This window comes from Diabrotica virgifera, chromosome 10 (assembly GCF_917563875.1).
Source record: "Diabrotica virgifera virgifera chromosome 10, PGI_DIABVI_V3a".
NCBI lineage: Eukaryota > Metazoa > Arthropoda > Insecta > Coleoptera > Chrysomelidae > Diabrotica > Diabrotica virgifera.
The window spans coordinates 88,567,108-88,582,209 of record NC_065452.1 but is presented as its reverse complement, the minus strand read 5'-3'; positions in this window follow the sequence as shown (position 1 = coordinate 88,582,209).

Sequence of the window (15,102 nt, the reverse complement as noted above, 5' to 3'; positions counted from 1 at the left end):
TATTTGCTATTGCTATGGACGCTTGTATTGTAGTTTTGTAAAGTAGTTTTAAATATATTTTTATATTAGTTTAGATTATGTTTAGAAGATTTTATCAATGCCATACTGGCTGTGTGGCATTTATCAATGCCAATTAAATAAATAAATAAAAAATATAGAAATCATGCTTTCTTTTATAATGATTTATTTTCTTATAAGCACGTTTTTTATAAAAAAAAAACATAAAATAAAATACCAAAAAACGAAGTTTAACCCTTAGTTTACTTAACATAAAAATCAATCTTATAATATAACAGTAATTTGCTTACTTGCTTGTTTATATTTCCCTATATTCAATACATTTACAATATAAGATTGGTTCTAAAATGAAGTTATCACGTGTTTATGGGTATATTGTTTGCGTACAATAATTTCATTTTGGCAACTGATTAATATTAACAGAATCAGTTGTCCGTTGTTGTCATGTAGTAGGTATGTAATGTAAAGTTTGCTTAATATGGCTGTACAACGCTGATGAGACCAAGGAAGGACGAAACATCTGATTCATATTGGTTTGATATCTGGTATTATAGTAATTATTTTTAGCTAAAAAACAGCTCCTATGAGTGTGAACTCATAGGTATGTAAGGTAGGTATAGGTATAGGTAGGTATGTAATGTAAAGTTTGCTTAATATGGCTGTACAACGCTGATGAGACCAAGGAAGGACGAGACATCTGATTCATATTGGTTTGATATGTGGTATTATAGTAATTATTTTTAGCTAAAAAACAGCTCCTATGAGTGTGAACCTGTTGGAGGCTTAGAGCTTTCGTTGCTATTCTTTTGCGAATAAAATTGTTTTCTAATATTTTAATATCGTTTGCAAGCATTAAAATAAATACGGCGCCGTTCTGTAGACGCCCTAGCGAGGGTTCGACAAATAATACCCTGACAAATTACCCTTTAGAACCAAGTCCAGAGCAAAAGCTAAAAAGTACAGAAGATAAATGTCACTTTGTAGTTATTAGTAACTTGACCCCAACGTACACCCCTATACAAGTGGTTCACTATATTAAAGAGAAGCTAGGCATTAAGGAATATATTAGATGTTACGCACTCCTTAAAGATGCCGACACATCTACTGGCTCTTCGTTCAAAATAGGTATAAAATCTAAAACATCTATTAACTTATTATTTAATAAGGAAATTTGGCCACCTGGTGTTAACATTAAATGGTCTATAGAATCTTCCTATTCTGAACCAACGCTTTCATCTCAGTCACATAAGAATCCGAAGAATCTCAGAAGCCCTGTCACCTTGGAAAATCCAATTACCAATTCTCGCAAGAAAAAAGATGAAGTAGAAAACACAAACATATGTACAGACAAGCAAGCCATCGAAGTTTGTAAATCTAAGAATCCGTTCCATTCGCCAATAAATTTCGTTAAGAAGGATACTTTAGAACCATCGATAAATCTGGATCCTTTGACCCCACCAAGAGTTCGATTAACCAATAACTCTAATAGTCGATATCTTCTAGTCAGATTAAGGGAGCCGGATATCTTAAAAGCCATTAAACTTTGCCACCACCTCACAACGCAACACAAAATTCGTTGGAGGTGAGAGCACAGGTGTTGCGGGCTAGCTTTTATACAGTGGAGATGGGGTGGATTCCCAATTTTACTATTTTGTTGTTAAAGGGGGCACCAGACAAATTCATGCCCCAAACACCAATCCAGTGTACCTAAATTCCCGAATTTGCCAAAAGAATCGGAATAATACTACACCTTTCACACTTTAATTGAACACATAATATATTGAACACTTTTTTAAAAATTACACTAAACTAACTACTAAAACTAACCAAACTGAACCAAACAACGACCCCTGATCACTGGGTAAATTACCTAAATATGGGTAGCAACAAAAAAAATATATAAACGTATATAAAAAAAATGCAATTTATAAATCTCGAGACGCAATCGTAGAGCTCTGCGAATGGTAAGGTCGAGTACGCGTAGCGGAAAATAAACAATTGACTATCCGATCCAGAGCCGTGTACATAAGAAATTATAAAAGGAAATACTAATAAATTAAAAAAAAACAACCTAATGTAGATACCTGAATTCAACAAATAAAATATACAAATAAATTACCGCAACCTAAATTATCAAATTCTACAGATTAAAAAAAAGAAGATCAGCAAATTAAATGGTTACAAATCAAAATCATTAAAGTAACCCATCTGAAATCCAGTTATTGAGATCCAAACCACAAAATAAAAACCACGTGGAAAAACCCTAAAACAAAGCAAGCATTAATCCCACTATTAAAATTCACAAGTACCCCTTAAACCCCCCGAGGTGGGATGTAATATAACATAACTTACCCAAAATCGATGGGTCTTCCAGCATTCAGAGGATCACGTGTCTTCAGTACAACTTCGATAAAGAAACCCGTTTTCTGGCCTCAAATCAAACATTCAATCGTATCTAGAACAATTTACTCGTTGTCACACATAATCGATCACCCAATATGCAAATATCACTTACCAAATCGAAGAAATGACACCACAGCCGTATTTTATCCCAAAAATTGGACTAAACTAGTAATAGATCCTCAAAATCAATTTTACTACCTCCAATAATTACTAGTTTATTCAAAAGCCTGATTTATAGATCCCAAATTAATGGATGGATCAGATAGATCCTTATTTTCAAAAATCAGACATTTAAAAATTTCGGCGGTGACGTTCAAATCAACAATTTCGATGTTACAAGCTGCTAAGTGACCAACTACGTCACATTCTTCTTTTAAAAATAGAACTTTGATTTGACAGATTTAAAAGTCTGTCAAAACATAAAACACGAACAAAAATACGATAACCAGAAGCGGTACCATATTGGATACGAAAGGGAAGAATTGTCAACGCTATGTATTCAACTAGAATCAAACAAACGTCAGCTATAGAGTAAATGACCAATTTCAATGACAATAAAAAAACATAAAATACATACCTGCAAATTGAATTAATGAATTTACGCTATTTATATTTAATCAAATTGATGAAATTGTTTTTATTACAACGAATGTTCTAGCTTATAAATACTTAAATCGTGTACCTGAGATGATTTAAAGTTAATTAGTAATTTTGACCGTAACAAATCCCCCCTCTACTTCAAGAAATTTACGTAGTAAATTTCTAAAAGAGAAAAAAAAAACAAATCAGCGCAGCGTCACAGTGCACATCTGATCACAACTACAATCATTCAGCCACAATACCCAGGCATACTTCAAGGTTGACCATTCATTCGATTACAGTCATCCTTCTTTTCCGCCAAAGGAAAAGAAAAAAACAATAACAAAAAAAAAATAATAAACATAACACCACCCGGTCTGTTACACGGGATGATGATGGAAGACATAACGAATGCGAATATACTACTCCTCAGTTGGTCCCGGTTTAAGATCTTTCGCATGCCACACACCTTTGCTATTGCCCTTGTCGTCACATAACTCATAAGTCCACGGTGATATCCGTTTCTTCACACAAAAGGGGCCTATAAATTTAGGAGCTAGCTTATGCGAAAAATATTTTGCAGCGTCAGACTGGGCATAATTCCTTCTCCAGACAAGTTGGTTTGGAAGGTACTCGACATGACGACAACGCAAGTTATATCTATCGCAACTCTTATTCCCAGCTACCTCCAAACGGTTCCTAACATCCAAAAACATTTTTCTAAATGACTGATTTCTGGATAGATCCCCAGTCTGCGTTCCATCTTCGTCATTTATCCCAGTGAGAGCAGCATAATCTTGTCCAGACAATTTCATATTCCGACCAAAATTGACAAAGTATGGTGTTAGTTTAGTAGTCTCATGAGTGGATGTTCTAAGAGCACAAGCAATTTTATGTAAGTTCTCATCCCAAGTTCGGTGATTATCTGACACATACATAGCCAACATAGTTTTAAATGTTCGATTTACCCTCTCTGTTGGGTTAGCCCTGGGGTGATAAGCAGCACTGTATTTCACATAACACTTATAAGTCTGCATTAATTTTCCAAACTGGATGGATCTAAATTGAGGACCGTTGTCACATATTACAATCCTAGGCACTCCAAATATCAAGAAAACTTCATTTTCCACCTTTTTCACCACCGTATCACCTGTAGCTTTCCGCAAGGGAAACAATAGGGTAAACTTACTCAAGTAATCAGTAACATTTAAAATATATGTATGGCCTTGCTTTGACCTTGTAGTGGACCTACCAAGTCCATCGAGATCATTTCCCAAGGGCGGTCAACCTTAGGATGAGATAACATTTTGTCAGTTGGCTTCTGCTGAGACGGCTTGTAAGCAGCGCAGGTTTTACATCTTCGTACAACATTGGCTATGTCATTCCTCATTTTAGGCCAGTAATACTTTTCAGCCACTCTAGAATAAGTCTTGAACACGCCAGTATGCCCTGATGTAGGAGGTTCATGAGCTGCTAAGATTATGTTAAGCCGATCTTTCTTGGGTACTACCAGCCTCCAATTTTCATCAATGGATGACAACCCACGATACTCATTGGCCACATGTTTCCACAGTTTACCTCCTTCGACTCTCCAACTGCTAAACTTACTATAACATCCTTGAACCTTCATCAGCATTTTCTGATACCACTTGTCACAATTTGTTTCATCAACTACTTCGGTCTCTATGCAATCGACGATTGGAACAGCTCTGGACAACATATCTGGTACGATATTTTCTTTGCCCTTCCTATGGATTACCTTGAAGTCGTACTGCTGTAGCCTTACAGCCCATCGTGCTAATCGTCCAGTCAGATCTTTCAAATTTTGCAGCCAAAGCAAACTATAATGATCGGTTATGACCATGAACGGTACACCTTCTAAGTAAGGGCGCAATTTTCCAATAGCCCACAATACAGCTAGACATTCACGCTCTGTAGTAGTGTAATTGCGCTCTTGGCGAGTTAAGGAACGGCTAAGATAAGACACCACTCTATCACCATCTTCATGCGGTTGCACTAGTACTGCTCCAATCCCATAACCTGACGCATCTGTCTGAACCGTAAATGGCTTGGTATAATCTGGACATGTTAAAACTGGTGCGGCTACCAAACATTCCTTGATCTTTCTGAAAGATCTGCTACACTCTTCGGTCCATAGAAACTTTGCTTTTTTCCTTACCAGCGCTGTTATTGGGGCAATAATGGTTGAAAAATCTGGTACAAATCTTCGGTATCACGAAAATGTTCCAACTATACGACGCACTTCAGTAGCGTTATTTGGAGTTGCTATCTCCAACATTGCCCTGACCTTTTCTGGATCTACATGTAACCCATTCCGATCTATAACGTACCCAAGGTATTTCATCTGCGGTCTACAAAACTGACACTTATCAAGGCTGACCGTGATGTTAGCTTCCCTTAATCGCCGAAACACCTCCTCCAATATGGCCAGATGTTGTTCGAAACTTTGACTTACTATAACCACATCATCAAGATATACAAAGACATGTGGTTCCAGATCATGACCCAACACATTGTCAATAAGTCTCTGCCAGGTAGCAGGGGCATTATGCAAACCAAATGGCATCCTTTTGAATTGAAAAAGCCCACGGTTCGGTACTGTAAATGCCGTAAATTGCTTGGATGTTTCAGCCATTGGCACCTGGCAGTAAGCCGATTTCACATCAAGACTTGACAAATAGTTGGCATTTCGAAGCTTATCCAAAGTACCAGAAACTTGTGGCAATGGGTAACTGTCTCTAACTGTCACTGAGTTTAATTTGCGGTAGTCAACACAAAACCTATAAGAGCCATCTTTCTTCTTGACCAAAAGTATTGGCGAAGACCAAGGGCTGTTAGAAGCTTCAACTATCCCTAACTTCAACATCTCATTAAGCTCCTTATCAATTTGCTCATGGACAACAGGGTTGACTCTGTAATAGCGTTGTTTAATGGGTTGACTATTCGTGACAATCCCATGCTCTGCCACATTTGTAGAACCAAGTTCGTTTCCCATAAGTACCATATTCCTATCAATAACTGACTGTAATCTGCTCTTTTCGAAAGAACTAAGTCGCGTCTGTCCACTCATCTGGTCGATAGAGTTGACTAACACCGGTTCACTAGAAAAACACCACTCCTTCCTACGCAAGTCCGGAACTATACCCATAATACGCCAGAAGTCAGCTCCCAAAATTAACAGGTGCGGTAAGTCTGGAATCACCATAGCCTCAATCAATCTAAATCTACCCCTCAACTTAACAGGCAATTCCACCATGCCGACACTGCGACAACTAACACCATTTGCCACTGTGCAGCTATTTAGGCGATTGTTATCCATGGGCAGACCTAACTCTCTAATCATAGTTAATCCTTTACTTCCCAACACCGTCCTACTTGCTCCAGAATCCAGCAATCCTAAAACAGATTTTCCAAGTATATCAACAGTCAGGTATGGTCTCTCGTCACCAACAGCATTTTCTAAAACAAAATCTAATAGTACTTGTATTTTGTCGATCGAGGTTTCATCATTTCCACTGCTTTTTCCTCGATCAGTCAAAGGCAGTGGAACTAGTTTTCCGAAGGTCGTAGTTTTGAACAATCAGGACATGTCTTAACGGTATAGCCCTCCTTTCTGCACTTAAAACAACGCGTGGTCCTTGGTGCTGTGCAACCAATAGCTCGGTGTCCTGGTCTATTACATCTGTAGCAAACGATATCTTTCGGAGGTCTTGCGTTTTTCACTTCACCACGAACTACACTTGATGTAGTCGACTGATCCTGACAACTATCCACACTAACGCTGCTAGACGAGTCGACCGCTACATAAGCTAAATCTGGTTCTAAAACATTGCCAATTCGTCTGCTAGGTGGAACATAGCTTTCAACTGCTTCCTTCCTGGCTTCTAATTTTTTTCCATATTCACGAAGCTTTGCAATAGAATCAACTTCTAATAACGCCAACTGTGTCTGGTAATATGGTGCAATATTTTTCATTAATATCTTCAATTTGGTCGGTTCATCAATAGGGCAAATCAATCTCCTAAAATATCCAGCCATCACTGCTAGATAAACTCCAATCGATTCATCAGGTCCTTGAGTGCGTCTACGAATTTCATCAAACAATTTTTCGTTGTAATCATAAGACAAATATTCTTCTTTTAAGAGCTCCACAAATTCATCCCAATTAGTGACCTGGTTTCTATAAGCCAGATAGAATTGATATGCCCTGCCATCAAACAAATCTATGCCAGATTCCAAAAGAGTCTCTTTCGTGACATGTCTCGCCATTCGAAGTTCTTCTACTCTTTCGAGAAACGCGCTTATCGATGTGCCCTTCCGGTCACCAGAAAACTTCAAGTTCCATTTTGAGGGAGGTATGCACTGAATTTGAGAAGATGTAATTGGAACCCTTGAAGCTATCGGGCTTGATGTATGTGCTGGTACACCCTCTATATGTAGATTTTCAGTTTGGTCAGCCAGCAAACTCAGATGGACTGGTACACTCATAGTTCTCTCCAATTCTTCGGCTCTTGACTGCAGACGACCCAATAAGTCAAATACTCTTGACAGTAATGCTGGTCTCTCTTCGGTACCTTCCGGTATATGCTCCAGTCTATTCAACACACAATGTAATTTAGATGTGAACTTGTTATAATCATTACTAGCTGTAGTGCCAGTAAAGACAGAAATCATTGGATCGAGCTCATTGAGTTTTAACTTCACCGCAGACACATCCTCCTCAGTATTGTAAGGATACGGAGGGTAGCTAATGCTGTCTCCACTCTTCTCCAACCTAAGTGCCGCAGTCAGTGCATGGCGCATCTCTTCCACCGTTCCAGTAGCACATCCTCTAATCTTCAACTCATACGTGAGTTCATCTTGGCTTAATCGATACACGTTAATTTTACGAGGCATCTTTCACATTCACTTCACTTTCACAATAACACAAACTTCACTTCACCAAATATCTCCAAACGAATATTCTTTAAAGTCTTCAAAAATTGTCCAATATTCCACAAGTGTCAAAGAAGAAGAAGATCTTCAAGATCGCCACCACGTTGGGCGCCAAAAATGCCACCACCTCACAACGCAACACAAAATTCGTTGGAGGTGAGAGCACAGGTGTTGCGGGCTAGCTTTTATACAGTGGAGATGGGGTGGATTCCCAATTTTACTATTTTGTTATTAAAGGGGGCGCCAGACAAATTCATGCCCCAAACACCAATCCAGTGTACCTAAATTCCCGAATTTGCCAAAAGAATCGGAATAATACACTCCTTTAATCCTTTGACACTTTAATTGAACACATAATATATTGAACACTTTTTTAAAAATTACACTAAACTAACTACTAAAACTAACCAAACTGAACCAAACAACGACCCCTGATCACTGGGTAAATTACCTAAATATGGGTAGCAACAAAAAAAATATATAAACGTATATAAAAAAAATGCAATTTATAAATCTCGAGACGCAATCGTAGAGCTCTGCGAATGGTAAGGTCGAGTACGCGTAGCGGAAAATAAACAATTGACTATCCGATCAAGAGCCGTGTACATAAGAAATTATAAAAGGAAAAACTAATAAATTAAAAAAAAACAACCTAATGTAGATACCTGAATTCAACAAATAAAATATACAAATAAATTACCGCAACCTAAATTATCAAATTCTACAGATTAAAAAAAAAGAAGATCAGCAAATTAAATGGTTACAAATAAAAATCATTAAAGTAACCCATCTGAAATCCAGTTATTGAGATCCAAACCCCAAAATAAAATCCACGTGGAAAAACCCTAAAACAAAACAAGCATTAATCCCACTATTAAAATTCACAAGTACCCCTTAAACCCCCCGAGGTGGGATGTAATATAACATAACTTACCCAAAATCGATGGGGTCTTCCAGCATTCAGAGGATCACGTGTCTTCACTACAACTTCGATAAAGAAACCCGTTTTCTGGCCTCAAACCAAACATTCAATCGTATCTAGAACAATTTACTCGTTGTCACACATAATCGATCACCCAATATGCAAATATCACTTACCAAATCGAAGAAATGACCCCACAGCCGTATTTTATCCCAAAAATTGGACTAAACTAGTAATATATTCTCAAAATCAATTTTACTAACTCCAATAATTACTAGTTTATTCAAAAGCCTGATTTATAGATCCCAAATTAATGGATGGATCAGATAGATCCTTATTTTCAAAAATCAGACATTTAAAAATTTCGGCGGTGACGTTCAAATCAACAATTTCGATGTTACAGGCTGCTAAGTGACCAACTACGTCACATTCTTCTTTTAAAATAGAACTTTGATTTGACAGATTTAAAAGTCTGTCAAAACATTAAACACGAACAAAAATACGATAACCAGAAGCGGTACCATATTGGATACGAAATGGAAGAATTGTCAACGCTATGTATTCAACTAGAATCAAACAAACGTCAGCTATAGAGTAAATGACCAATTTCAATGACAATAAAAAAAACATAAAATACATTCCTACAAATTGAATTAATGAATTTACGCTATTTATATTTAATCAAATTGATGAAATTGTTTTTATTACAACGAATGTTCTAGCTTATAAATACTTAAATCGTATACCTGAGATGATTTAAAGTTAATTAGTAATTTTGACCGTAACAACTTCATCTTTCTTATCTACATGACCAACCAGCTTCAGTGTTTTACGATGGATTTACCAACACAAGCGTTAAACTTTTTGGCTTCCGAGGGACTTCCCACTAAGACAGAAGATCTACGACAAATTCTGCTAGACGTCAACAATGCCTATGGAATTGGTCCAGATGAGGTGGAAGCTGATCTTAATGCTTATAGGTCCTTTCTTACTTCTGAAAGAATTATACACCTGCAAAAATCAAGGGAATGTCACCGAAATTACTATTCCGCTGCCTCTCCAAAACGAAATTTTTAAATATCACGACGTGTTCTGAAGGACTAAAATCCTCAAATTGTTTTAGTGATAACAACTTTAGCATGGTTCTGATTAATATTCGTTCTATAAGATACAAAACTGATGAATTGTTTCTGTTCCTAGAGGAATTAGGGTTTCCCCCGGTAGTTGTGGTTACAGAGCACTGGCTTGAAGTCAACGAGCCTTTTTTGTAGATAAATACACCATAATTGCTAGGTACGATCGTCCAAGCTCAGCTTATGGGGGGACACTAATTCTGTCTACAAGTAATGATTTTTTTTTGGTAACAAAATATGACTTTCTGTTAAGTGAAGCCTCCTTTGAGTTTTCCTTAGTTTACAATAAGAATCTTAATCTTTATATTATTTGCATTTATAGATCACCTGCCTCTTCCGTGGAACTATTTTTTCAGAACCTGCTTAATTTGTTAGATGTCCTGCCCCATAAAAGTAGAAAAATTTTATGCGGGGAATTTAACATTGATTATGCTGCTGCTTGTGCTACACAAATATCCTTGGTCAACATATTTGAATCGTATGGTCTAACAATGCACGTTGATTCTCTTACAAGGATTACAAAAACTTCATCTACCATAATTGATTATACAGTCTCAGATTTCTCACCCCTTGATGTCCACTCTATTTTCAGGATTTTTTCCACCCGGAACTCTCGTAAATTCCAAAACTTATGCTTAACCTCTGAGTGGCGTTTTCCTGCCATGGACGTGGATAATAATTTCAGTGAATTCTTAGATAAGCTTATCTGTATCTTTAATAAAGCATTTCCTTTAATTGCAATTAAGCCAAAACATCACAAACCCTGGACTACTAAAGGTATCCGAATATCTTCCAAGAATATGCGTTCTCTTCTCTATATCAAGAAATTTACTACCAACGTCTCTATCACTGAATATATCACCAAGTACAGGGCAACCTATCTTAAACTTATAAAATCAGCTAAAAAAGTCTACTACCAAAACCGTCTGGGAAGCTCCAAAAGTGTTTCAAAAGAAACTTGGTCCATAATAAACGATCTTCGAAATAAAACCCACACTGCTCAAACATTTTCCCTTCCAGACCCTGAAAATCTAAATATTTACTTTGTTAATGTGAGTAAAAATATTACATCAACTATTTTGCCACAACAAGATCCAATTTCCTATCTCCCTAATTAAAAAAAATCTCGAATTCATTCTTTATAAAACCAGTCGATAAATCAGAACTGATCCAAATAATCAATAGTATCAAAAGCAAATCTTTCTGTAGTACTGATGGTCTATCGATAAAAATTTTTTCTAATCTTCCAGAAAATGTGTTAGAAGTCCTCATCTCACTAATTAATGATTCTTTTGAGAAAGGTAAATTTCCAGCGTGCCTGAAGACAGCCATCATTATTCCTCTTCATAAGGGTGGTGAGATATCTAATACCTGCAATTATAGACCTATTGCACTACTACCGGTACTCTCCAAAATTATTGAGAGACTCATAAAAGCCCGACTTATGTCCTTTTTAGTTGAAAACAACATTTTATCACAAAATCAGTTCGGCTTTTTAAATAATAAATGCACCACTGATGCCATGTTTTCTGTACTACATGAAGTTTATCAAGCACTGAACAATAATCTTCACACTGCCACCGTTTTTTGTGACAACGCCAAAGCTTTTGATTGTGTAAATCACAACATTTTGATAAAAAAACTAAATTTCTACGGAATTCGAGGCATTTCTTTAGATTGGTTCCAATCTTACTTGGATGATAGGAAACAACTGGTTAGAGCAAATGATACAGACTCTAGTCTCAAAAACATTGTATGTGGGGTACCTCAAGGTTCAGTGTTGGGTCCTCTACGTTTCCTTATCTTTATTAATGACATCACTAATTTAAAAATCGATGGAAAAATCTTTCTTTTTGCTGATGATACCAGTATCACTTGGAGCAACTCAAATATTGCAACTCTTTATGCTACTATAACTTTTGATCTACTTACAATAAAAACCTGGTCTGACTCAAATTTACTCTCGTTTAACGTAGATAAAACAGTAGCATTGTCTTATAAAGGAGCTCTTCAACCCTTACCTCTTAATAACAGACAGATCAGTACCGTTGATTCGGTAAAATTTCTTGGTATTTTTTTAGACAGCAACCTTAAATGGTCCCTCCATATCGATTTGTTACGGAAGAAACTCTCTTCAGCTTGCTATGCTGTAAGATCTGTTTCGAATGAACTCAATTTAGCATCTTCCACAATAACATATTTTTCTTTGTTCGAGTCACATCTTCGTTATGGTCTTCCTTTTTGGGGTTCTGGTACAGCTGCCCAATTCGATGTTATTTTTAAGTTACAAAAAAGAGCAATAAGATATCTGTTTGGCCTCAGAAGAACAACACATTGCAGAAGTTATTTCAAAGATCACGGAATTTTAACCCTTCCATCTTTGTATATTTTAGAAACTGTTTGCTTAATTCGTAAACATCTAGATGGCTTTCCACCAAGACCTAATCATGACTACTTCACGAGAAATTCTACGTTTGACGTCTATTTGCCGACCTCGTCCTCGGAGTTAGAAAAGAAATCGATATTATATTCCACAAAAAAAATGTACAACCATCTCCCCCTACAACTAAAATCTGCACCATCTTTCCACAAATTCCGTAAACTGACAAAAGCCTACCTGTCTGAAAGACCATATTATTCAGTAGAAGATTTTTTTTAGTCAATAACTAAGAAATTACAGTACCCTTTGCACAAGTAGTATTTTTATTATTTTTTTATCTATATTTGGGTGTCACATGCAGCAGCTTAACTTTTTAACTTTTAAACCTTTTTTATTAATTATTAGGTACACTATGCATTTGCAATTTATTTAAATTTTTGAAATTGATTATTTCTGTTTTAACTTCATTATTATTATTATTATTTAAATATATTAACGATTTATGTAATTTTAGTAAATTGGATTGTTACTGTTTTGTTTTTTTGACTATTTATAAGCTTTGTCGATAAAATTGTAAAATTTTTCATGGCAATAAAGCATATTTCTATTCTATTCTATAAATAATAACCCCGGACAAAAATCCCCACAAAAATCCCCGGACAAATAATCCCCGAAAAAAAAATCCACACAAAAAATCCCGGAGAAATAATCCCCACAATTTTTTTTTGACAATGGCAATGTTTTGAACATATTTATTCAAATCAGAGTGAGCAAAAGATTTAAGCAAATAATATTGGAACATGCTTCCCACAGCCTTACCTCATTCCCCATATCTTCCACGATTTTTGAAAAAACTCACACTCTTTTGTTACGTAAAATTTGAAGTTTTCGATATGCAATTGTAATTCAAAATAACTCTATACACTGAGGCTGAAAGCATTTGAGTCGATCGCATTCACGGGAAAACTTTTAGAGAACTAATGGGCAGCAAATATTTCTTAAGGATTTTCTGTCCGGAATTTTTTGTCCAGGGATAATTTGTGGGGATATTTTGTCCGGAATTATTTCTCCTAGCTTCGTCCTAGCGTTATGACGTCACAAAATCCACCTTCCGGCCATTAAAGAGAAGCTAACCATCATAATAAAATTCCTCAGGTGTAGTGTGCATCACCACCTTCTACTATCACGAGCCGCCCCTGCTTCTTTCTGTTTGTTCTCAGGTTTTTTACTGTTTTCTATGCTTCTTTTGATCTTGTGGTCCTTAGGTATATAAATATTTGTTGAGCTCTTCGCAATTACTTTCCCAGGCAATATTTTTTGCTCTAGTCCCTAGATTTCTTACTTCTCTGTTTGATCTTGCATATATTCATCTATATCCTGCATTACCGATGTTATTTACCCATCACAATAATGGAGTATCCTTTTTGTTCCTTTGCCGATCGCTTCATAAGCTGATTCTTTGATTTATTTATCATCTCTTGGTAGGTATTTTAGGTTGACGACTAGATCAGGTTTGATAATTATGTAACAGTTTGTTATAGGCTAAGCTGTGACTTAAGTAAAAATTATGTTGAGACGTCTTGCAGTGTATGTAGGAAACATTATCTTACCATGTATTGATCAATTAAGCACTCCGATCCTCTTAATGCTCTTAAAACGTCTTCCACTTGTCACTGTGTTTTTTTTATGATAACATATAACTTCTAAATAGCACAATAGCTTATAACTTCTAAAAGAAGAAAGATGCAGAAGATGAGGTGATATAAACTACTTCAATTTATTGTCTTTTTGCCTTCCAGTGTATTGCATATTTGTTTATATTTACTTTCAATGCATTCTTAAATTAATAACCGAAAATGACTCAATGATCAGGTATATTTTTCTCATCCAATGATGTGGAAAAGAAAACTAGTTTAGGGTCATTTTGGTGAATAATATCCGTTAATATGGTCATGTTTCATGTATCATGAATAATCGTTTTTTATTTAAGATCATTTAGATATGTCCATGTGGGAAATCAGACGCTAGATACTCATCGAAAAGCATTTATGTTGTAAAAAGTTAATTATGCAGAAATTCCTAGCCCCTTATAGAACCTAAACGTTTGATTTATCGCGGACAATGAAGTTGAAATATTGATAAACTTCCCCGGCCGTTGACTATTCAATCACACCATTATGACCTGGACATAATGTAATTCATTTGTTATGTAATTTCATATTTTGATGTGTCGTAAACTTTAACTGGTTACTAGATGGAGTTCAAAGAATAAATATTTGATTTTGACCCTTTTCGATTTAGGGGTCACTGTCGATTTTTCATCTATTGTGTAAGCACCGGTGTCTTATTATAGAGTTACCATAAGACTGGCTAACACTTAAGATAAGTAATGGACATAATTTTTAATCCTCCTTGTCGACATGTTGCAAAGCGGAGTCCAAGGTCCGTGACGATGATGACAATACGGGTGAAATTGATTAATGTGCTCACACTACTTACAGTTGATATGTTACTTTATTTCAGATGGCCTGTCTCCAGGTACAACTACTCCTAGTTTTTATTACGATCTGATGCCATCACAACATTCATAAATTTTCTGTGACAATGACCACAGTCCGTACGCCTATAAAATTATTTAATTTTGTCAATGCCTTCTTTATTATTGTAGATAGTTATGATATTTTGAAATCACCCTTCCAAAATATTTTATG